Raw genomic sequence first — 25,446 nt, forward strand, 5'->3', positions numbered from 1 at the left:
TGTTCGACATCGGCTGCGGCTGGATGTAACCGATCGGCGAGATTAGCCGCGTGCAGGCGGGGAGGAGCTGAAAACGGAGACGTGAAGTCGGACACTTCCTGCTTCCCGTAGTGACCCTCGCGCTGCGTTTGCATCGGTTTGCATACTTTATCACAGCTGAAATGAAATAAATGCAGTATTTGACTAATACACTGATGTTTCAGAGACCTTTTCATTCAAAACTTTACTGCTTACAGCATCTGTTTTTACAAGAATAAAGTTCAACATAAGCATATGTTATTTAAATAACAATGTAGTGGGGTCTTTGTTTTTTATCCGTTTTATTTTGATAAACATGACACAATACAACATCGCGACTACATGAAAAGAGCTTTAACTGTTATAAAAACACATATTTTTGAGCATTAGTGGAGATGAAGGCGTGACAATAAACACGAAACACACGTGATCGTTGTCATGTGGTGAATCCGGCCAATCATGAAACAGCTGTGTCGTCATCAGCGCTCATGCAGCTCCTCTTGAGAAACTGCGCTGGCTAACTCAGGCGGCTGATCTCGAATCGCTCTCGCGGTACTTTAAAGCCATACGTCACAGTCACATGACGTCAGCGCTGTCTCAAGTCGGACAACATTTCTTACCGGCATGCACTGCTTCAAGTCAGCCGCCGATCGGTCTTTGCGGCGCTGCATCAAGTCGAACAAGCCTATTGTCATGCTTTGTTTGTTTTCCTTGTTTGCCATGTGTTGTATCATGTGATTTCCATTGCCCTCATGTGTTCATGTCATGTGCTTCCCCTGTCTCATGTGTCATGTTCTGATTGGTTGTTATTGTCATGTGATCTCAATTCTGTCTTTCCACTGGTCCATCGTCTTTCATTGTTCACAGGTGTTCCTTGTTTGTCATTAGTCCCTTTGTATAAATAGCCCTCATGTTTCATTGTACTCTTGTCTAGCTTTGATTTATATAACCTGCTGTTTGGTGTGCGTTAGTGGTTTATGAGTCGAGTCGAGTCGAGTCGAGTCAAGTCATTGTTTTTGTTTATGTTTATATTTTGTATTTTTTGGATCATCGTTAATAAAACTGCACATGGGTTCAACACTACACACGCCTTCAGTGGACTTCATACCCTCTGTTACAATATATTTTCATTCAAGTGAGAAAATAATGTTATAATATATGATTTTACTGCCGGTTAAATTTGTACACTTGTAGAAGTGTCCTTAACTTTCCAGATAATCTCAAATGAATTACAGAATTGTATTTACAGCTTCAGTAAATTAAGACGAAGTTGCGGGACATCAACACACCAACCAGACCGAAAGTTATTTTGGATTAAAAGCTTATAATCATCAAAACGCACACTGGTGAATGAAAAATGAAGCCTATTAAAAAATCTTCTGTGGTCTGTGAAAGAAGAATTCGTTTTGATATGAGCCATGAAAACTCTTATGGGTCCTGGGGTCATTCACATAAAAAATACTACATCCATATAGTTATGTAATCTGATTTATTGCCTGCTTTCTCAGAAGACAGCAGGGAAGATATGAAGACAACGCCATAGTAAAGTGGATCTGAATAAAATGTGATGGAGCTGGGAAAAATGTGCAGAGGAGTAGGACATGTAAGAGGAAATATGTGCTTTTTTTGGTTCCCGGAGCCGACGCACCAGTGTTATGGCCTCCATCTCTATTCTCCAGTGTTCAGCCCCTCAGGGCTTTGGCTGTGCATCTAACAAGCCCGGCACCAATCACATTGCTGCTGAGCGTCTTAGTGTGTTGTCACCGGGTGCATGCTCAGGATACTTTGTGCCTATCATTTGAAGAACAGACTGAAATAAGCCTATACGGGAACAAGAGCAGAGAGAGCAGGAAACAGTAAAGACATCATATGTGAGAGTCTTCTTTGACTATAGCCTTGATTTGGGGGAGGAAATTCTGTGGATTCCCTTTGGACAGCCTCTGAACTGTATAGGATTTGAAGTTTTGTAAATTAGCTAAGCAGTAGTGATAAATTTTAGTCAGAGTCGTAGCCAGTCTGCAGATTTTGGGCAGTTTTTTTAAGTTTCATGAATTATGTAGGAGGATATCAATCATGACTCATATTTTGTGCCGATTTTATAACAAATTATTTTTATTTGTCGTGTCTCAGAACAACCAAGCTCATGTTTCTGAGTGAGTTTGTTGTGTTTGGGATGACTTGAAAGTTTGCTAGCGTGTGATCTTCAGTCATTTAGTTTATGATATCCAGTTTGTTTTCTCAGGTAAATATAACATTATGGGATGTATTGTGTACAAGCTGTTTTACTGATGTTTTTTTGTCATTCTATACATCTTTCAACATACCTTCTGATGTTCATGTTTATTTAGCGTTATAACTAGTTGTAAAGAAAGAGGAAGAGATGATCGGTTCATGTGCGCTTGATTCCTGATAAAATCCACAAAATTTATTTTATATTAAAAGTAACAAAGCACAAACGCTTAATGCGTTAATATTGGATGGCAGGGGAACTACAAATGTTTAGTGAAGTTTTATTTACACATCAACAGAAAACAGCATAGACTAAAAGACCGATCTTGAGATTTAAGAATCCATATTAGTATTGAGAAATCAATATCGTCTACTCCTAGAGACCACACAGCTGATAGATGCGGCATCAGAGAAGCGCTAATAAAACTTTGCTGTTTCAGTCAATGATTTTAGCCCTTCAAAACCATTACGGCCTGAAGCTAGGGATGAAATGATTAGTCGACATTATCGACAACGTTGAGAATAAAAAATTGTCGACAAATATTTTTGTTGTTGAATAGTCTGATTTCATGACCTATTTGAAAGGCCTGCAATAACGCTGTTTGACCAGTGGGGTGCTGTAGTACAATACTGTAATGGAGTCCTCCTGGAACAAAATCCAATAGAAGACCATAAAATGGGGGAAAGTTTAACAAAACTACAAAATATAAAAATAATGCTGTCATAAAGGGCCACCAACTCTCACTTATTTAAACTTGCGCAATTGACACTGTTCTCACGCCACACGCCCATCTTCTCACGCAGTGAAACATACATTGCAGAGCAAAGAGAACACAGACAACACACCAACAGATAAGTTTCTGTCAATTTTATTACGTAATTCAAACAATACATGTGGCTTGGTGCTCTTTAATGTGGCATGACATGTTGCTGTAACACCTCGGGTCAAGCGGCACGTGAACCTATTATCTCTTCCTCTTTTCTACTTTTAAAGCACGAAATAAACATGAATGAACATGAAAAAGTATGTTGAACTTACTGAAATTAATCCATCTCTAATCACTTAATCAGAGTTTCAATCGCAGAAAGACGTCACTAAAACAGCTTGCCAACAATATCACAAAACGTTGCATTTATCTCAAGAAAGCCATTCGATTACCATAAACTGAATAGTTAGTTAAAAAGAACTTCAGAGAGGAACATTTTTCAAAAAAAAAAATTTTTTACTCTCATTAAAAAGTTATTATAAAAATTCTCAGACTTAAAAACACAATGCACTCATTGTGATAGTTGGAGTATCGATGACCTCTGAGGAGGAAAGGAGATTGGTCTATTCTGTTGGCTCGAAATTCATTAAAGGTGCCCTAGATTCAAAATTTGAATTTACCTTGGCATAGTTGAATAACAAGAGTTCAGTACATGGGAAAAGACATACATTGAGTTTCAAACTCCATTGCTTTCTCTTTCTTATGTAAATCTCATTTGTTTAAAAGACTTCCGGAAAACACGCGGATCTCAACATAACACCGACTGTTACGTAACAGTCGGGGTGTACGCCCCAATATTTGCATATGCCAGCCCATGTTCCCAACATTATGAAAGGCATTAGACAAGGGCAGCCAGTATTAACGTCTGGATCTGCACAGGTGAATCATCAGACTAGGTAAGCAAGCAAGAACAATAGCGAAAAATGGCAGATGGAGCAATAATAACTGACATGATCCATGATAACATGATATTTTTAGTGATATTTGTAAATTGTCTTTCTAAATGTTTCGTTAGCATGTTGCTAATGTACTGTTAAATGTGGTTAAAGTTACCATCGTTTCTTACTGAATTCACGGAGACAAGAGCCGTCGCTATTTTCATTTTTAAACACTTGCAGTCTGTATAATGCATAAACACAACTTCATTCTTTATAAATCTCTCCAACAGTGTAGCATTAGCCGTTAGCCACGGAGCACAGCCTCAAACTCATAGAGAATCAAATATAAACATCAAAATAAATACTTTACTCACATAATCCGACGCATGCATACAGCATGCATGACGAACATCTTGTAAAGATCCATTTGAGGGTTATATTAGCTGTGTGAACTTTGTAAATGTGCTGTAATATAATCGAGAGCTCGTGTGGCAGGGAGCACGTGAATTAAAGGGGTGGCGCGCAGAAAAAATCAGTGCATAGTTAATGATGCCCCAAAATAGGCAGTTAAAAAAATTAATTAAAAAAAATCTATGGGGTATTTTGAGCTGAAACTTCACAGACACATTCAGGGGACACCTTAGACTTATATTACATCTTGTGAAAAAGCATTCTTGGGCACCTTTAAAAATACATTTTCAAAAGCTGAAGTGATTTATTTGTTTTATTTATTACTTAAAATACTGTATGTATAACTGAACTAATTGCACATGTGGAATAATGAATCAAAGCCTACTGATTAATAGTGAAATAATCAGCGATTAGTCGTTTAATCGTTCCAGTAATCGTTAGATTAATCGATCATCAAAATAAACATTTGTTGCAGCTCTACCTGAAACTGAAAATGGCTGTTTTGGGCTGAAAATTTTCAGTAGCTGAAATTTCGTTGCATCCCTAGTTTTTAGAAATCGCACAGAACAAATGAATCAGTTATAATGTCAAATTAGATACATTACACAAATACATTAACATGATAAACACGTTTAGTTAATAGAATATATTGAAGTGACAGCCTAAAATGCCAGTTAATGATTGCAAATGAGCCATATAATGAGTCATAAAATTGCTAAAATTATTATTTTTTTTTACTTCACACACAGCATGATCATTCAAATTATTTGAAAACAGATGTTCTCTGTCCATTGACCAGGGAAAATCAGCTGCTAATCTGACTGGTCACTATATCGGTCTGTCACTAGTGAACCATAAGCACTTTAAGATATGACTGCACACATTTAACATGTATAGACAAAATAATATGTAGGTGTAATAATGTCTTGTGTTTTTAATCCTTTTGTGCTTTGGCTGCTTGCGATTACCACATATAAATATGCGTGCAGAAGCATGTGAAGGCCTTTCTCCCTTTCTAAAATCATCCCAATTTGCACAGCGATCATCTGGGCGTGTTTTCTCCATGCAGAGGAAGGCATGAAATGCCAAAACATGTCCACTTAGTTTAGAATTAGCATTAGCCATGCTGCATTTTTGTGGATATAGCAAGGGCAAGGAAAAGTTTGCACCAGCATTAATTGCTTATGAATTAACTTAAAGGAAGGTTGGCACAACACAAATAAGGAGATACAGAAAAAATAATTACCATTGATGCTAATGCTTTATTTCTTTCATTAAATTTTGTTTTCCGGTGCTTTGACATGATGCATCTTTCTGTATGAAATCGTGAAAAAATTCAGAAAATATCATATTTACATAACCTTTTTACCAAATGACATGATGTGTGAAATGTTATTGCAGCTGGACACTCTCCTGAAGCAAATACATTAAAGTGGATGACTCAAGGGCACAGTATCCCAGTCCCACCCGACCACTGGTTTGCATTTATAACTCACAAAATATTGAAGGCAACTTACTGGGAATGATACCACTATAGCCTTGTAAATTGTCTTATGCAAGGCTAGTGAAATGAAGATGTTTGTGTGCACAGAACTGATCTTGTACTATCTTTTGTACTGTACCATTTGTGAACTACTGCTTATATTTCACACAGTGTCCTCAATCATTGAAAGGCTGCTATCTGAAACACTCAGTTGAGTCGCATTTGAAAGAGCTGGTGATTCACCGGGGAATTTTGAACATCGTGTTCAGTTTTAGTGGCATGTCAGAACAGTTTATTGAAGAGGTAAGCAGACCTGTGATGTTCAGTCACCGATTTCATGTGAAGGATTTAAAGGGATAGTTCAGCCAAAAAAAAGGACAATTCTGTCGTTCCAAACCTGTATGACTTTCTTTCCTCTGTGGAATGATAATGTTGTCATTTGGACAACACTGGGCTCTATTGACTTTCATTGTATTGACTGACATTGTATTTTTTTTTTCTCCATAATATCTTCTATTGTGTTCCACATATGATTCAGTTTTTTATTGGGAGTTTCCATTTACTACTTTGCAATCTTTCTGAAAGCAACGGTCCAGTGCATTTTGCCACCTAGTGGACCAACAGATAAGTGCAGATGACATGGACATGAAATTTGCAAAAAAAATATTTAATAAATGATTGTACAAGGGGCAGGGGAAAAGTCTTCAAATGTGTGAATCGAACCAGTGACCTTCTAGTTACTAGCTTTGAGCTTTAACCACTATATCACGCCAATGCTTTGCTTCAGATGGAAGATTTAATGTCGCAAATTTATTTCCCGAAACATTGCAGTCCCTTTGCTTCATGGCCAGCATTTTCAACTGCTTTATCATTTTTTTTTTATTATTGTTTATAATGGTTTGCTGACCTAATTCTGAGACAGACTGTTAAAGGGGGAGACAGAGAAAGAGAAAGCATCTATTGAAGGAACAAAGAGGCACAGAGATGGAAATGTTCAAAAAGAAGTCTCTTGGGCCACCTCGAATGTTTATTTGGGATGTCGAACATGTTTTTCTGTGCGAAAACCCCATCAGGAAATAAGCCAGACAAGGCTTGTGACCTCTCATGACCTCCCTCGTTTCTTTGAGATGTCAAAGTAATATCCAAGCAGTCTGGCCGAGTGCAAGCCGATAGCTTTAGCGCTGCATTTTTTAGAAGTTCAACTACAGCCTTATCTAAAGCAGAGTTTAATACCTGGTTAATGGGATGTCTAGCAGCCACCATGTGACCTTGTCACAGTGCCAGCTGACAGGACACATGTGTACCAATATCATATTGCATCGTTGAACTTACCCCAGTGTGTAAATGTGTGATGAATAGCCGCAAGATCTCATTCATTTTAATGCAAACTTGGCAGAATTGCCAAATAAAGTCCAATGTGCAATGCTTATTCTGATGGGTCTGCTTCAATATCATTATTTTGAGATTTTATGTTATGAAATATGCATCAGTGAAGTGAATGTGGTTGTCAGTGTCCATTAAAAGAGCATTAAAGGCAGGGTATGTGATTTGTTCCAGAAATATTTTTTGTTATGCTGGATAGAATGTTTCTTCACATCCTGATAGTGATCACTAAGTTAAGTGGTCTAAATGTGTATATCATCTGTGGAAGGTGTAGGACTATAAAATGTTCATCCAATCATTAAATTCGGTCCGAATGTAATGAACCAATGTCCTACCTGCCTGTCAACATATGTATTTCCATACCTTTGTGCACCCTACACATCGTCAGCGCGTTTTATGCTATGCAGAGTTTACATAGTCAGACTTATGCTGTGTTCATGGCATAACTACTGTAATTTAGAAGAGATGGAATCCCATTATACTCAGAGCGGTTATTCCCTCAAATTTATGCATTTCAATGGCAACACTATCAATACTGAAATTAATCTGCAGCAGTCAGGTGGTACAGGTCAGTACTCTTTAAGTTGTTTATTTTTGTTATTATTGTAATGTTATGTACAGGGCCTAAAATTCACATTTGCCAAGCGCCAAACGCGAGTAGAAATACATCAAACATTATTTGTAGCACACTTCCCATCCAGTAATCACAAAGAGCTTTGTGCTTTGATATTTCTGATTTTTCAAATTCTGTCCATTCTATCATGAAATTCAAGAAATAAATGATGTTTTGACACTCTTAAATGTGACGTGACAGATCACTGTAGCATCTGAGATCAAGCGGCAGCGCAGAGCAAGCACAATTCTTACACATTAATACAAGATATATCTTGAAAAACATGCATGAACATCAAAAGGAATGTTGAAAGATGCGGTACAACTTACCGGAATGTATCATGTTTCATGTAATCACTTCATCTGTATTTCAGTCTGCCTTTTCGGGTGGTGCTTAATAAACTGGTAAACTTTATGTCTGTAAATCAACTCCGATGAACTGTAATAAAGTGCTCTCACCTTCATTACTGCCATATCCAGTATCACTCTGGAGGCTGTAAACTGAATCACGAACGGTTTGTACTTGTATATCCTTGAGTAACAAATTTTTAGCACAACCTCTGTTTTGTATTGTCATTCTTTCACAAAGCAGTCTGGTGTGAAATGATTCGCGCACACATAAACGAATTTTGGTAGAGTTGAAGGAGCATTTTCTTTGAAAACAAAATAAATCCACCTCGTCTTCAGCGGCTCAGATTTAGGGAGTAAATGGAGAGAGCTATGTGGATTAATCCATCCAGCTACAGAACACCTAAAACGCTTGGGAGACATTCTCGTCAGTGCAGCAATGGCGGACTGTGTAAGCTCGCTGTGAACTCGCTCAGGGCGGTTCGATGTTAAAACGGCAGTGTCTGTCAACATTCGTGGGCGGGGCCTGTGGCTAAAGTGACGTCACACTGCCAGGGATCTGGAAACGGCTTGTTCTGAGACACTGCTTATGATTTATGGGGATTAAAAAAGTATACACACACTGCCAACACACATTTATGTCCAAACACTATGCAAAAGTGAATTTGGATAATAGGTCCCCTTTAATGTAGAGATAAACGCAATTAAAGGAATACATAATAAATTGCATAATGAAGCTGCAATGGCATGCCAAATTGATGTATTTTTAGCTTCTTTTATAGCCTTGAAAAATAAATACCACACATTTATAATGAGCCATAGTTGCCTCAAAACAACATTTTAAGTGAGTAAATCCATATTTATGTACTATATTGTTTTTTTATCATGCTGCCAACACACACTCTATACTGTGTGTGATTATTTGTAAAACCAAAAAGGCTCAAAACTGAAAAGAATGTTATGCACAATTACACTTTTAATGTGGGTGAAGGATTCATAATACTAGTAGTACTAATACAGGTGTGATTTGCCTCTAATTCATCATGCTAAAGTAGAAAAATCTTTAGTAATCAGTTACAAATTGGCCGTGTGGTTTCATTCTAGCTGTCTTGATGTTAAAAATAAATAGATACTTAAACTAAATCCTGTCTAACTTGAGATAACAATTTCCAGCAGACGAAAAAGACATCGCTATGCAAAGTACGACTTTATTACTAGCCAGGGAATAAGATGAGAAGGAAACGAGGAAGAGATAAATGAGGATCAAATGAGATAATTACATCCATGTGGTGAATCTTTGGATGCTTTGCTTGACTGATTTCAAAGCAGTGCTATTTAGCCTTGGCCTAATACCTAAAGTCAGGCATGATTCACGAGTGCAGTTTGGTGTAGTTAAACTCCTGTGAACTCTGTGCCCTTGCTGGGGTTTTGAATGAGAGGTTGGTGAAAGGAGGAAGAACTCTGTCAGCATCGTATCGCACCATGCCAGACTGCAACTTAATCCAGACCTTTGCCAGAAATCAGCTGTGTAAACTACTGGAAACTTGATGTGAGAAAACACACATACATGATTCACACTGCAAACAAAAGACATATTATTATTCCCCAAGAAATTACTTTTTTTATTTTTTTTTTTATGTTTTTATGGCAACATCAAAACAGTTAACACTGTTTGCTTTCTTAACAGTAGTGGCCAAAAGTGATGTCTGGAGGCCAAAATTGATGTCTGGAGGAGATATTTGTTTTATTGCGATATGGCTGTATATCAGCACGGCTACAGGCTGAGTGCCGTATGTAATCACAGCATGCTGATATACAGCCATATCGCACGGCTATGAGTGTGATATTGCGTTTATACAACAGTTCGACGGCACCAGTGTGTAAATAAATAAGAAACAACAACGGATTGACTTTAAAAATTGTCTTTTGTGAAGAAATACTTCCTTCTGCCATGGATTCAAATCTCAAGTTGACAGTTTAACAGTTGAGCCCAAGCCTCAGTTACTAATTCTAAAATGTCACTTTAGAACTAGTAACAAAGGAACGTTGAGTCGCTTCATTGAAACTCACTGTAATATGTAGAGTATTATGAGAAAGAGATCGCCTGAGTGAGTGTATTACCTGCATCTAGCTGAAATTCTTCAGGTCAATCTTGAGGAAAGTGATATCTTTGTCTTTGTCCTTTTAACATTTAAGAGGATTTCCCATGAAAGCGCTAGTCAATGCATTTGTCAGTTGCATCTCGTAAGATGTTGTTTAAAGTAAAAACAGCGTCCTTGTTTCTTTGTTTCAGTCCATTTCAATATAAAAGTCTTTGCGACTGACTCACTCACTCATAAAGATAGTCTTTGCTGCCATCTAATGGCGTATTAGTGTAACTTTCACTGAAGTCAAAATCAGTAACAAACTCTTTCTCAATACCAAAAAATATGGCATGTTATTTATAAAAAGTATTATTTATTGAACAGTAACATTTAAATCAACAACAATAGCCATTATAACAGTATAAGAAGTAAAACAGGAAATAAACACAAGCAAACAGTTCAGTCAAACGTACAAAAGCAGCGCTCTAGGCAGTACAGGAATTAATTTCAATGTAAATATAAAGTTATAAAACTTAATATAACCCTTAAGCCAAATCTATTTGCTCTGGAACAAATAATAGATTAATAAGACCAAAGATTGCCTGTTTGATATACCCAAAACGAATTATACCTCATGTTTAAACACTTTCTACATAAGAGCCATCGGCAAATTCCTGAAGGACTGGCTGAGATTAAGCTGTTCTCTGTGGGTACATGAGCTCTGAACGCTCGCTGACGGCCTGGAGCTCACATCTCTGAAAGAGTCTAAACAAATTTTCAAATAAGCACTATATGTTTACATGTAAATCACATATCTGAGATCTAAACAATTATATTCTCGCCTAAAAACTACATTCTGTTACAAAATAGCAGTAGTATCTATAAAAAACTTGGTTAAGGTATTTATCTGACAAAAATAGAAAAAATAATTATTTTACAAAAAATAAAAGACAAACTGCAGTTACAGGTTTTATATAACTATGCAAAATAAAAAGCTCAAAGGAAAAACCATACGTTGACTATGACATAATCAGTTAATAATACTTTATTGCATGTGTTCATAATTTCTTTGTATGGCAGCCTGGACAAAATGTATGTTTGCACAATTTGGCATGTTTTATTGCATTATCAAATAAAACTGCAAATGCAATGACTTTATCCACCTTATGTTCATTTCTGCTGATCTAACCAAGCGCAGATAGATATGGAAAAAGGGATAATTTACAGTTAAAAATAGTATGTAAGGGTTAATGTACAACCGGCCATTATGGCTGTGTATTTAAAAAAAATAATAATAATAACACCTTTTTACATTTTTTTTTTTTTTTTTAGATATTATTAAGCATCTATTACGACATAAGCGCAGCAATAATCAACACTGATAAATTGATAAACTTTTCTGTAAGGATAGAGAGGATTGTAGGAACAACTGTTTGAGACTTTTTTACTAATCAATAAAACAATATTCACTGAGAGCCTGTGAACCTCACTGATGTATATAATGATTCATTTTTTTCCACAACCAGTCTTGTTGACCAATGGTGGGAGAGGAAGTGAGATCATTGGAGTCAGCTGCTGAGTAAGCACGTCCTCCCTGCACTTCTAAGCCTCTTCCTTTCATCTCCTCGCCATCTCCATCTCTCAGTGTCTGACTTTCCATTCATTAAAATCCCAGAGGGGATTCCTCTGAAAGATGGAGCAGTGTTAATGGTTCCAGTCGAAAGGGTTTATCCTGTATCTGCTCTGGGAATGGACATGATTTGTTGATGTTTCTCTTTGGTTCTGCGCGCAGTATAGAGATGGGTTATTCAGTTCACTTACAAAGCTTTTAGGGTGGTAGAAAAAAATGATTCATGAGAAAACAAGGGCTTTATTACTGATCAAATAATTAATTCTCCATACTGCCTGCATGACCTTGGCAAGGAGAATTTAAAGAAAGTATTAAAAACCATCTCAGACAGAGAATATGGTACACTGCATCTGGTAAGTCAATATACAGTATGAATCATCTAGGTTATGAAGAAGAAATATTACATTTTGACCAGTGGCATTTATAGTGTTAGTCGGAAGTGGCAGAAGTATGAACTAATTGGATTTTTCAAAGTTTGCTAGGTTGGGTGTGAGCAAAAAAACACCGTTTTTGTGTGTGTCCCTTTAAATGCAAATGAGCTTTTGCTCCCGGCCTCCTTTCCAGAAGAGGGCGGAGCTTTAACAGCTCAACAACAACAAAGCTGGAGAATCTCACGCAGCCAAAATGAGGATTGTCAGTAACGGTGTTCAGCCTTACATTGTTCAAACCGGAGTCGACACTGATGGAGAGACTCAGGAAGAGTCAAATCAAGTCAAGTCATCTTCATTTATATAGCGCTTTTCACGATAGATATTGTTTCAAAGCAGCTTCACAGTGACAATAGGAAAATTCTTATCAAGCTAAAGTTGGTTTTTGATTGAATCACTTCCGTTGTAAAAATTGTTAATTATTACTTTAGGGGCCGCTTAAATGACACCTTTAACAGTTGTTGCAGAAGTTACAACTGGACGTTTCTGAATGGTTAGTGGATAAATTTATGTAGTTGCTGTGGAATTGATTCAACTCATCGACTAGCATTTGCCGTTAATCTTTTGTGCAAATTCAGTGTTGAACTGACCCTCGTTTGTGAAGCAGTCCGGCGTAAAATGACGACATGTCAACAACACTCTACTACAACAACTCTTCCTCTTCTCTAAAGCAGCCCAACATGGCCTCACCCCCTTTGTTGTGTGTTCTCGGGGGTGGAGTTTATGTAAATTTTGTGGTTTGTGATGTCACTAACCCGGGAAGAGGCTTGTTGTAGTCCCTACCAGCCGTTTGTTGATATCTATAAAAGAAAATATCTCCATTTGCATTGAACTTTTAGCGTCGTAACTTTGCAGATGTTGTTTATGCTCAAACAGCAACATTACACACTAACTAGTTAAAGTTAAATCATAATCAAGGACCCCTTTAAGTCAACTTTCATGTCATGTTCATTAATTTTAGCCTAATCAGTTACTGAAAATGACTAAAATGGTATCTAATTTTATTTGATGAAAGTAACTTTTTAGTTGATCCGTTGACAAGATTAACCTTTGTAGTATGATCTGAATGAACCCACCTGTAAATGGTATGTGAAACCAAAATATACTGTGTTTGGTCTCTTTACATGTCGAGAAATTGGTTTCTTCCTGTCTAACTGGGCAGCTCTTGATCAGAAAAACTTGCAGCATATAATCAGTGTGAGACTAGATGTCAGAGTCTTGCTTTGATTCTAGTTTGCTTTGGCATACTGATCCACAGTCTGGTCTGCTAATGATTTAATTATGTCTCGGCTGATTTCAAAGCAGTTTTGGGCTAATGGAAGGAGAGATTTGGTTGTAGTTGATCCTTATGTGTGGGTATTGGGCTTCACAAGCTACAACTTAGTCCATTTATAAACCACTGTGATGGTACCCAGAAATATCTATGACTTTGTGCATGTTGCAGCTATTGCATCTACAAACCAGACCTGTAAGTAAAGCACAGAAAGGTATGGTATAATGAAGATTTTTCTCTTTTCAAGACTGTGAGATCTACAGTTGGTGAATCATTTATGTGTGTGTAGATTAGACTGCATCTGTCCTTGAGGAAACTAGATCTGCTAATGTGCTGAGGAGGATAAAATATGAGTGTTGGTCTCAATAAAGAGATGTAGCTGTCCTCCTCTGGGAACGAGAAATATTGGAAACATCTACTCCAATACTAGCAGATGTCCATCACTAGTCAATGCTTTGCCAGTCAGAATCCAATCTGAAGTCTTGAGACAAATTTAAGTCATGATCAGGTCCAAACATAATCTTCAACTTTATGTTTTTGTCCCTAATTTCCAGAGGGAAATTTGTGGAATTTTCCAGAATGGATTTAAAATATCAAACGGGGCAAGAGAGTATATGTCTGTGTTGTTCTTAGCTGAAACGATTATAAAATTAGCCAAAATATTAATAATGGAATTCGGCTGAAGGATTTGTAGAGCTCAGGTGTTTTAAATCTGGTCTAATTATGATGGAAAAAAACTTGAAAAGTCACAGGCTGTCACTGAAATGTTAGTCAAATCAGCTCAAGTATTCAAGTATTTTTCATGAAAACTACACTGCAAGAAAACAATCCTTAGACAAATGGATAATGTCCTGGCAGATAATTACCAGTGCCTTTTCTGTAAAGTTTATTTCCTTCAACCCTAAAACACAACACAATGAAATGCGTAATTCCAAATTCGGCCAAAATTTTATTAGTCGCTTAAAAATCCACAGGAAGTGGCAAAGTCACGCAGTCTGTGACGGACAGATCGTTAACAGCTGGTCTTTATACATCAGGCAGGACATCCAAACGCTCACTATCATTCATCGACCTCAAATATGCCTTATCATCTGAAACATGTAAGTAGCAGCAACTTTACATGGCCACTCGCTTTAATGTTAACATAGATAAATGTGAGCTATTCAGAGTGTGAAAGCTGAATAGTAGCACGCTTACTGCATGACAGCTAACATGGAGGTGCCGGTGTGATCACTTGCACTTAAAATACTCTGTCATTTTTGGTCATATAGATAAGAGTAATACATCTTTTGAATCTGAGTCTACTTTTATTTGTGTGCACTCACAATAACAACAAAAACTTGTGCTTTTGTAAAATAATGAAAGCAAACAGGATGCATTTTCTGTTGCCTCTCTCTGTGAACTTGAGCATGCCAAAAGAAAGAAAGAACCCCCTAAGAACCAAGAGTGTACCTGTCACAGTTCCCATCCGTTCTGGACTCCATTTCCCATGATCCTCCCTGGCCCACACCTGCACTCACTCCACCACTCAGCCATCACCCACACCTGCAAGTCATCCTCTCATCACCACAGCACTACTTAAGGCTCACACTCACCTCAGTCCATTGTATGTTCTCGTTTGCACAAGGACTTAGTTACTTACCTCCTATTTTCTCCAAAGATGGGGTTTTTCTCCACTCCTGTGTGTTTCCCTCATCCTCCTGTGGCTTCGTTGGTGTGTGTCTCCCGATCATCATCCCTACTACACAAAGGACAGTATCAGTCTAGTCATTATCTCCATTGCAAGACTATATCTGCTTATTTACTCACCTGCTTCACTGTCATATACTGCTACTGCAACTACCACCCATTGCATTACCGTTGTCTCCGACTCCTCTGTTCGTAACAGTACCATTTTCTAGCAACAAATAAAGACTTCCTTAGCTGGATGGGGATGGGGTTGAAAGACATTTTTGTATTATCTTTAAATAACATGGTGAAGAATAAGATCAGAATTGGCACTGGGACGGTACACTTTAAAAAGGTTCTAATACAGGTGCTGGTCATATAATTAGAATATCATCAAAATGTTGATTTATTTCACTAATTCCATTCAAAAAGTGAAACTTGTATATTATATTCATTCATTACACACAAACTGATATATTTCAAATGTTTGTTTCTTTTAATTTTGATGATTATAACTTACAACTAAGGAAAATCCCAAATTCAGTATCTCAGAAAATTAGAATATTACTTAAGACCAATACAAAGAAAGGATTTTTAGAAATGAGCATGTACAGCACTCAATACTTAGTTGGGGCTCCTTTTGCCTGAATTACTGCAGCAATGCGGCGTGGCATGGAGTCGATCAGTCTGTGGCACTGCTCAGGTGTTATGAGAGCCCAGGTTGCTCTGATAGTGGCATATTGCATCTTCCTCTTCACAATACCCCATAGATTTTCTATGGGGTTAAGGTCAGGCAAGTTTGCTGGCCAATTAAGAACAGGGATACCATGGTCCTTAAACCAGGTACTGGTAGCTTTGGCACTGTGTGCAGGTGCCAAGTTCTGTTGGGAAATGAAATCTGCATCTCCATAAAGTTGGTCAGCAGCAGGAAGCATGAAGTGCTCTAAAACTTCCTGGTATACGGCTGTGTTGACCTTGGACCTCAGAAAACACAGTGGACCAACACCAGCAGATGACATGGCACCCCAAACCATCACTGACTGTGGAAACTTTACACTGGACCTCAAGCAACGTGGATTGTGTGCCTCTCCTCTCTTCCTCCAGACTCTGGGACCCTGATTTCCAAAGGAAATGCAAAATTTACTTTCATCAGTGAACATAACTTTGGACCACTCAGCAGAAGTCCAGTCCTTTTTGTCTTTAGACGCTTCTGACGCTGTCTGTTGTTCAAGAGTGGCTTGACACAAGGAATGCGACAGCTGAAACCCATGTCTTGCATACGTCTGTGCGTAGTGGTTCTTGAAGCACTGACTCCAGCTGCAGTCCACTCTTTGTGAATCTCCCCCACATTTTTGAATGGGTTTTGTTTCACAATCCTCTCCAGGGTGTGGTTATCCCTATTGCTTGTACACTTTTTTCTACCACATCTTTTCCTTCCCTTCGCCTCTCTATTAATGTGCTTGGACACAGAGCTCTGTGAACAGCCAGCCTCTTTTGCAATGACCTTTTGTGTCTTGCCCTCCTTGTGCAAGGTGTCAAGTCAGCAGTCTTCCCCATGATTGTGTAGCCTACAGAACTAGACTGAGAGACCATTTAAAGGCCTTTGCAGGTGTTTTGAGTTAATTAGCTGATTAGAGTGTGGCACCAGGTGTCTTCAATATTGAACCTTTTCACAATATTCTAATTTTCTGAGATACTGAATTTGGGATTTTCCTTAGTTGTCAGTTATAATCATCAAAATTAAAAGAAATAAACATTTGAAATATATCAGTCTGTGTGTAATGAATGAATATAATATACAAGTTTCACTTTTTGAAAGGAATTAGTGAAATAAATCAACTTTTTGATGATATTCTAATTATATGACCAGCACCTGTATGTACCATTTAGGTACTAATATGTACACTTTTGCTACCAATATGTACCTTTTATTGTACTAATAATATGCACTCTTTAGGTACCTTTTAAAAGGGTACTGTCCCAGTGACAACTTTTGTACCTCTGTTTCTTAGAGTGTATGTATGTATTATAGTGAATATTATAGAGTGTATTATAGTGAAATTCATCCATGTAGACTCACTGCATCAAAATTGCCATTGTCAAGACTTGGAAAGTTACAAAATTGGATGACGTAGGTTTGGACAAAGCAGGTGCAAATTCGGTGTTTGCATGTATGTTGAATTTTAATTTAAGATGACCTGGAGCTGATCAGGAATCAGACTCAAAAAAGTGGCTACAGTCCCACAAATCTGCTTAAATCCAACAAACCCTTTTGGAAATACATAATTCTCGCCTGGATGAATGCATAGAGACGGCTCATCGGCTCATTTTCTGTCGTTTTCAGCCCTTTTGGTCTGCTAATACATCCCTGCATGGTTTTTAAAGAATAGTTTTTCACAGAGATGAGGGTGGATCTGATCTGGACAATGATCACCTAAGCTCTGTTTCCCAGCTTGTAAAGATAGTGAAGGAGGGATAAGGGGGAAAAAAGGCAGATTTATTCTTTGCTGATGTCTCCTTCGCCTCGCCACGGCACAATGCCTCCTGTACACCACACATACGCAAGATTTATGAGCCTCTCTCCGTAACTGGCAGACAATAAGGGCCATTCAGAGGAAAGCCACTGAGGCAAGGCCTGAGCACAAGGAGGTCAGAGGTCATGGACTTTGACCTGCAGGGTCTGAATTGGCATGACTTTGTGCAGTCAGACTGAATGGCTCAGATAAGTGCAGGGTGATCCCGTTGGAATGGGTCAGTGTTTTCTTCTCAAATCTCTTTACGGGGGAAAACACAAGAGAGAAAAGAAGTCATACTTTGAACGTTCAGAAATGAGAAACAGATAGTCGAGCCCGAGAGAAGATGGTCAATTTATAGAACGGCATCATGCATGGTTAGGCACACAGCTGAATGCTGGGAAAAGACGAGGTGCCAAAGAAACAAGGGTATAAGAGAACAGAGCACCGAATTGAATTGGATCAATGAACAAATTCACTGAGTGTTGGGAAAACACTTTGGGGATCATTTTGAGGTCTGTCTGTCTGGAGGTTTTATTCATGTAGAAATGTAATGCGTGTGAGTAAAATCCTTTTAGTAGAAAACATTTTAGTAGTAACAATTCTGTATACACCAATGCTATCTTATGCCACATAAGACAAACAAAAGTAATTAAAACTAGAAGTTAAGATTCAGTCACACATCCGCTGGGTCAGGCCTGTTCTTTTGAACTCTCTAACTTTATTGATTATAAACAATGGCAAGAAAATTAGTAAGATGCCTAACAGGATGGAAATGAAGAGCTAGAGGGATTGACAGTGTTGCTTATACAGTTTATAAAGGTGTTAATTTTGACATTTTTAACAATCCTTTATTATTAAAAATATCATATTTATCTTGCAGGATTTTTTTTTGAGAACTTGTCAAGCAGGTGTTCATAAAGGTAAAAATGATGAACAATATGGGATATATATATATTATTATTATTATTATTATTATTATTGTTTCATAAAGGTATATGGCAGAAATATCCTTTCCATCCATTTGTTCACTTACTATTGCGATGAAAGAACTATGATTATCACTAAACTATGATTTCCATCTTTAAAGGATTAGTTCACTTCAGAATTAAAATTTCCTGATAATTTACTCACCCCCATGTCATCCAAGATGTTCATGTCGTTCTTTCTTTATTTGAAAAGAAATTAAGGTTTTTGATGAAAACATTCCAGGATTTTTCTCCATATAGTGGACTTCACTGGGGTTCAACGGGTTGAAGGTCCAAATGTCAGTTTCAGTGCAGCTTCAAAGAGCTCTACATGATCCCAGACGAGGAATAAGAGTCTTATCTAGAGAAACCATCGGTCATTTAAAAAAAAAAAAAAATTTATATACTTTTTACCCACAAATGCTCGTCTTGCACTGCTCTGCGATGCACCATGAATTTCGTAATCATGTTGGAAAGGTTACGTGTGACGTAGGCAGAAGTACTGAGCAAGTGTTTACAAAGCGAACGAATAAAGACTAAGTCAAACGGCCTTTACAAAAAAAGGTAAAACAACGATGTCGGAAAGTTGGAGGAGAAAATGAGATGGAGTTACACGTGACCATTCCAACATGATTATGTAATGCGTGGCGCATCGCAGAGCAGTGCAAGACGAGCATTTGTGGTTAAAAAGTACATAATTTAATTTAGAAAATGACCAATGGTTTCTCTAGATAAGACTCGTATTCCTCGTCTGGGATCATGTAGAGCTCTTTGAAGCTGCACTGAAACTGACATTTGGACCTTCAACCCGTTGAACCCCAGTGAAGTCCACTATATGGAGAAAAATCCTGGAATGTTTTCCTCAAAAACCTTCATTTCTTTTCGATTGAAGAAAGACATCTTGGATGACATGGGGGTGAGTAAATTATCAGGAAATTTTAATTCTGAAGTGAACTAATCCTTTAAAAGTTGTTTAATAAGAGTTTTATATTAAACAAGTTTAAAATTGTATCCAGTATATTAAGATTGTGGTACTGTGGTCTCAAAAGTTTTGGACACCTAGTTGTAATTTGTTCTAGTTGTAATTTGAGTAAATGAATGTGACTGCATTGGATAAATTATGTAAGCATTTTCAACAGTGCATCTATCCATGTGTCTTGCATTTTTGGTTTGTCTGTTATTTAATGCAATGACATTCAGACATTTCAAGTGTGGTAAATATTTTTGGGCCTTTTTGTGTTATAAGGACATCCAGCATCATGTAGGATGGCTCTGCTGTATCCGAGAATGGGCAGCCTCAGCTGAAAGCACAGCTTTTATATGAATTAACTTTGAATGAAAGGGTCAATGATTGAGTCTGTGAAGGACTTTCAGCTGAACAGTTTTTTTCTCATGTTTTTTTTTCCTTGCTTTTCACAGTTGCACATGTTCTTGGCCATTGAAATCATTTCTAAGACAGTTGATGAAAGGTTACATTACAGTGATCAATGCCTCGTGCTTCTTAAGCCATAACATGTTAACAGTGAATAGCTTACTACCTTCAGCTTTCTCTAAGATATTTTGTAGGTGCAATTCCTCAAATTGGGTGCGAACATTAACGTGAAAAGAATTTTCTCACAAAAAATAAATGTCACATGTAGTATAACATTCAAGAATGAATGCAGAAAGTCTTTTTTAATAATCTAGGAGAAAAAACAAACAGGACAACTACACTTTAACTTAATGAACAGAATGAAACTGGGTTTAAGTACAAGAAGAAAACAAAGGGAACTAATCAAGACCAGCTGATCAGAATGATTAATTAATAAGTAACCTAAGTGACAAACTAGGAAATCAGATCAAACAATGACAGGGAAACAGAACAGAACTGAATCAAATCACTCTAAACAAAACCATGAACCTAACAAACTGTTGAAAATCTGCTCATTAGAAACTGTTCTGGGGTGCAAATCGGGCTTAAAATCTTCAAGTGTGTGGCCAGCATTAGTAGGATTGTAGATGTGAACAAACTCATTGTTTATAATCAAATAAAGCTATACTCTTTTCTAGATACCTAAGCAATAGTGAGTGTTTTTACAGAACAATCTTACATGCACTCGGCGGTCATGAGAGTAGTGTTTTTATCTTAACATGTTAGAAGAAATTTAAGCAAAGCCCAGTTGACCCACAGACACTGGAGGGAAATTGCAAAATCTTACAAAAATATGCTTTTCTTGCATTGTCAGGGTTTTATAATTAGCTGATTTTTGATCATTATCAAGTGTTTTGTTGTGCATATATAGGCCTACACACTTAGGTAAGTTCACCCGAATATAAACATTTCTGTCATTAATTACTCACCCTCATTTCGTTCCAAACCCGTAAGACCTTCGTTCATCTTCAGAACACAATTTAATATATTTTTGATGAAATCCGAGAGCTCTCTGACTCCTCCATAGACAGCAATATAATCAACACTTTCAAGGTCCAGAAAGGTACTAAAGACATTGTTAAAACAGTCTGCAGTGGTTCAACCTTAATGTTATGAAGCGACGCGAATACTTTCTGTGTGCACAAATAACTTTATTTAACAATATCCTCTCTTCTGTGTCAATCTCATACTGTTTACGTTCAGCGCTTCCAAGTTCTACATCAGAACGCCGACTCGTTATTGGCCAAAACTGATCATGTGACCAGCACGACGCATGCGTGTGGCTCCTGAGTCAGCATCACACGCATGCGTCATGCTGGTCACATGATCAGTTTTGGCCAATAACGAGTCGGCGGTCTGACGTAGAACCTGGAAGCGCTGAATGTAAACAATGTATGAGAATGACACAGAAGAGTTTGGGTTTGGGTTTTGCACACAAAAAGTATTACATACCTCTTGGATTTCATCAAAAATATCTTAATTTGTGTTCCGAAGATGAACAAAGGTGAACTTGGGTTATGGCCAATACATCTGCTAAAGTGGTGATATGATGGTTAGGGATTTACGGAAAGCCATACAAATATGACCTCAACAAATATCTTAGTTTTTTCTTTTTTTTTTTCTTTTTTTTTAGGAAAAGTGCTTTGCATTAGAACAGCCAGTGAAATAAATTCAAGTGTTGGTTGTCAAGCTCTTTCTGTGGATGAAATACTCTAATGCATTAGTAAGAGCGCTGGGAGTTTTTAAATGAAAGCAGGCTTTGTTCTCCACATGTTGATTTTTGACTGTAGTATCTCTGAATCCCTTCAACCAACTGGACTCCAGCCAGCTTTGCTCAGTCTGACAGTAATCTAGACAAACCAGCTCTGTGAATAACCAACATAAATTAAGGGAAATTTAATGGAAATCACATGCAATGGTGACTAGCAATAGCTGTTCATACTCATTAGTTACCCTTTCATGCAGTGTGTAAAAATACAGTCTTGTTTTTCAGAGTTAAAAACATATATCACATGTTTAAGGTAGTTAGATGGTTTTTTAGAAGGGCTTTCATGAGGTTTTGTCAAGTAAAGGCCCACGCAGTGACTTCTGATGAGACAAAGAACAAGGTTTGACTGAAGAATCCAAAGGAGTTTACATAAAATTACACATTACAAAATGTAATATCTTTCTCTCCATCTGAAGCATCTTTCCTCTTCAGCAGACACACTCATTTTTTATTTATTTTTTTACCCGGCTCCTTTCTGTTATGTGCTTTTACAATTCAATCAGCTGATAAAATCAAGTCTTGCCCTACATTTTTTCTCATTGAATATACTGATTCATTTTGAAATGCATCAGAATGCAGAAGTTAAAATGGGTTATAAATATCTGTTATGTCAGAAACATACATCAGGGCAGTACTAAAAAAAACCAATACTCAATGTGACTGCTAGTTCTTGAAGGTTATGCAGTAAACAGGCAGTGCACATGCTGTGTGTTTATAGTGGTCTTTGACTCACCTTTTCCATTGATTTGTTTAATTGGCCAGATAAACATCAATGCTCCAGCGAGCTGTGTGGCGTTACTGAGAGTACTATTGGGGATGTTAATCAAAATTGATCAGTTACTGGCATATAAACCTCATGCTATCTCTGGTCTTTTAAGAAAAGATTTTTTTTCTTTGACAATGTTGCAAACGAAGTCCAATCTTTTTTTCAGACCCGTGAAGAAATGTATCAGTCATAAATATTTCACATCAGCCATGAAACTGAATTTTGCATTTTAAAAAAAATAATATGAATATTTATTATATTTCAACTTTGGCAGATAAACTTGTTTTAGTATTTTATATTCACAAGGCTGTTTGATTTCAATCAAAAACGTCTCTTACACAAAGATTTTGATTCCATTTGTTTTGTTGGTATTTCTGTTCATTTTTATATAGGGTTAGGAATTGATGTTAATAAAGCCTCAAATCACATGAATATAATGCTGGTAGCACAATCTGATAGGTAGCCTTTTTCGCCATTGATTTGTGCTACCTACTGTTAAACACCAGCCTCAATGAGTTGTCTTTTACACTTGAACGGACGAAAACACACAAAATTATGCCAAAATGCCCATTTTGTCAAGTATCCTCATAGGCACAGTCTTAAATGAGTTAAATAAAGTCTAAAATGAACGTAAAGAGTTGTGAGGAAAATGCATGTCAGATCTGTGTCATGAGCGTCAGGACTTAAAGTGACAGCAGCCTAATAAACCTGCTGCAGTCTGCCATTAATGTTAATCAAACAACACAAGAGAAAGAGAAAATCACTCACTGCTCTTGACTGAATAACTTTTATAGCTTCAATACAGGTTAATCTATATTTAATGTATAATTTATGCAGTGAAGACTGTGAAGTGTTTGATAACGTTATTCAATATATGTATTATGTATTTAATCGATTAACAGCACTAATATATATTCAGTTCTGTGCAAAAGTCTTTGGCACATTAGTATTTTCACCAAAAAATGGTTTTAAGCCAGTTATTTATATCTTTTGGTGTAGTGTGTCAGTAGGAAATATCAGTTCACATGTCCAAACATTCATTTTGCCATTAATTGTAATAATCCAGTGAGATTTTTGCATGAACAAGGAGTCTGGATAAGAGCCGGTATGATCTGATCTCACCATCATCGAGTCTGTCTGTGATTATATGAAGATTACATGATTACATGTCTCCAAGACGCTTTAAGAAACAGACCTGAAAAACTATGTGCAAGTGTTCCTGGAACAAAAGCTGTTTTAAACGCAAAGGCTGGTCACACCAAATATTGATATGATTTAGTTAATAGAAGTTAACTGATAGATAAAGTCCATTTATGACATTATTTTTGAAAGCATCCTCACTTTACAGCATTTTCACACATATGCCTAAAACTTTTCGCAATACTGTAGCTTTGCAGGTCGGTTTCTTCAAGCGTCTTGGAGACGTTGCCACAGTTCTTCTGGAGTTAGTCTGTCTCAGTTTTTACTGTTTCTTCTTGTAATCACAGACAGACTCGATGATGGTGAGATCAGATCATACCGGCTCCTGTCAGACTCCTTGTTCACACAAAAAACCTACTGGATTATTACAATTAATGGCAAAAGGAATGTTTGGAAATGAAAACCAATATTTCCTACTGACACAACACAGCAAAATGTATACATAACTGTCTGTGAAAACACTTACGTGCCTAAGAATTTTGCACAATGCTGTATATAATTGATGTATGTTTCGTTTTTAGCTTTTGTGTGACTTCTCACTTTTTTTTTTTCTTTTTTTTTTTAACCATCTTGTAGCAGCACAGTGGCTTTTTACCAGTCAAGTATTCAGTAACTGAGAAGGACACCAGAATTGAATACTTTCTTGACATAGACAAGACGAGCTGTAGCTGAGGTCGTTGTAATGTAACTTATCTACAACCTACAGACAATGAATTAGTAGAGGTACAACATGCCAAGTTTTTTAATGATAGATCTTAACATATGAGCCCTACTCCCTTACACTTTCTGGCCAGAGGTAGAATGTCCTTAAACGAGGTTAGCAGCATCTCTCAGTTGATAACGGATGCAGGGGAAAAAGTGAACAGACATATAATTCTTCTCTTCCCTCCCAGGAACAACTGTTAATCATCACAAAGTTGGAGAAGTCAGCCAGTTGAGTTGGACGTCATGGTTCTTGTGGTACCAGAGGCTGTCCAGTGGCATAATTAAATACATACAGAGTATGTGGGTGCGGTGTCGATATGCTGTCTAATAGAGTATGACAGTGGAAAAACAAGAAATGGATCATGCTAACCTCACATGCAAACGAAAACCGGCTGCAGTTTTGAAGGGGAAATTAATTTCATGGACTGATAATGACTGGCCTCTGTCCACAAAGCAGCTGCTCCAGGAGACTAATGAAAGAATGTGTGTTGTTGTAAGCGATTTTACATTACAACAGGTAATAGCATTCTGGGATTTTTTTTTTTCCACCCTGGTCCATAAATCTCTCTGCTTGTAAGACCTTAAACTTATTTAACTTTCAAACAAGACTGTCAAGACAACATTTGGAGTTTGTTTTGACGAATTTCCATTTTCTTGTGGAAATGAAACGTTTATATGAATTTAATTGATTTTCAGTTCAGTTTTATTTCATTTTTTATCTAATTTCAAGTTTCTGTTTGCTACCTCATTTAAAGGAACACTCCACTTTTTTTTTTGAAAATAGGCTCAAGTTTAGTATCAAGGCAAAAGCCGAAGAAGAAGCAGCTCATCATGTACGTTGTCAGAGAAGCTTACAAACAGAAGCGGCAAATAGGTACGACTTTTGTTGCAGTATGACTGTAT

The sequence above is a fragment of the Megalobrama amblycephala genome, linkage group LG3, assembly GCF_018812025.1.
Source record: "Megalobrama amblycephala isolate DHTTF-2021 linkage group LG3, ASM1881202v1, whole genome shotgun sequence".
NCBI lineage: Eukaryota > Metazoa > Chordata > Actinopteri > Cypriniformes > Xenocyprididae > Megalobrama > Megalobrama amblycephala.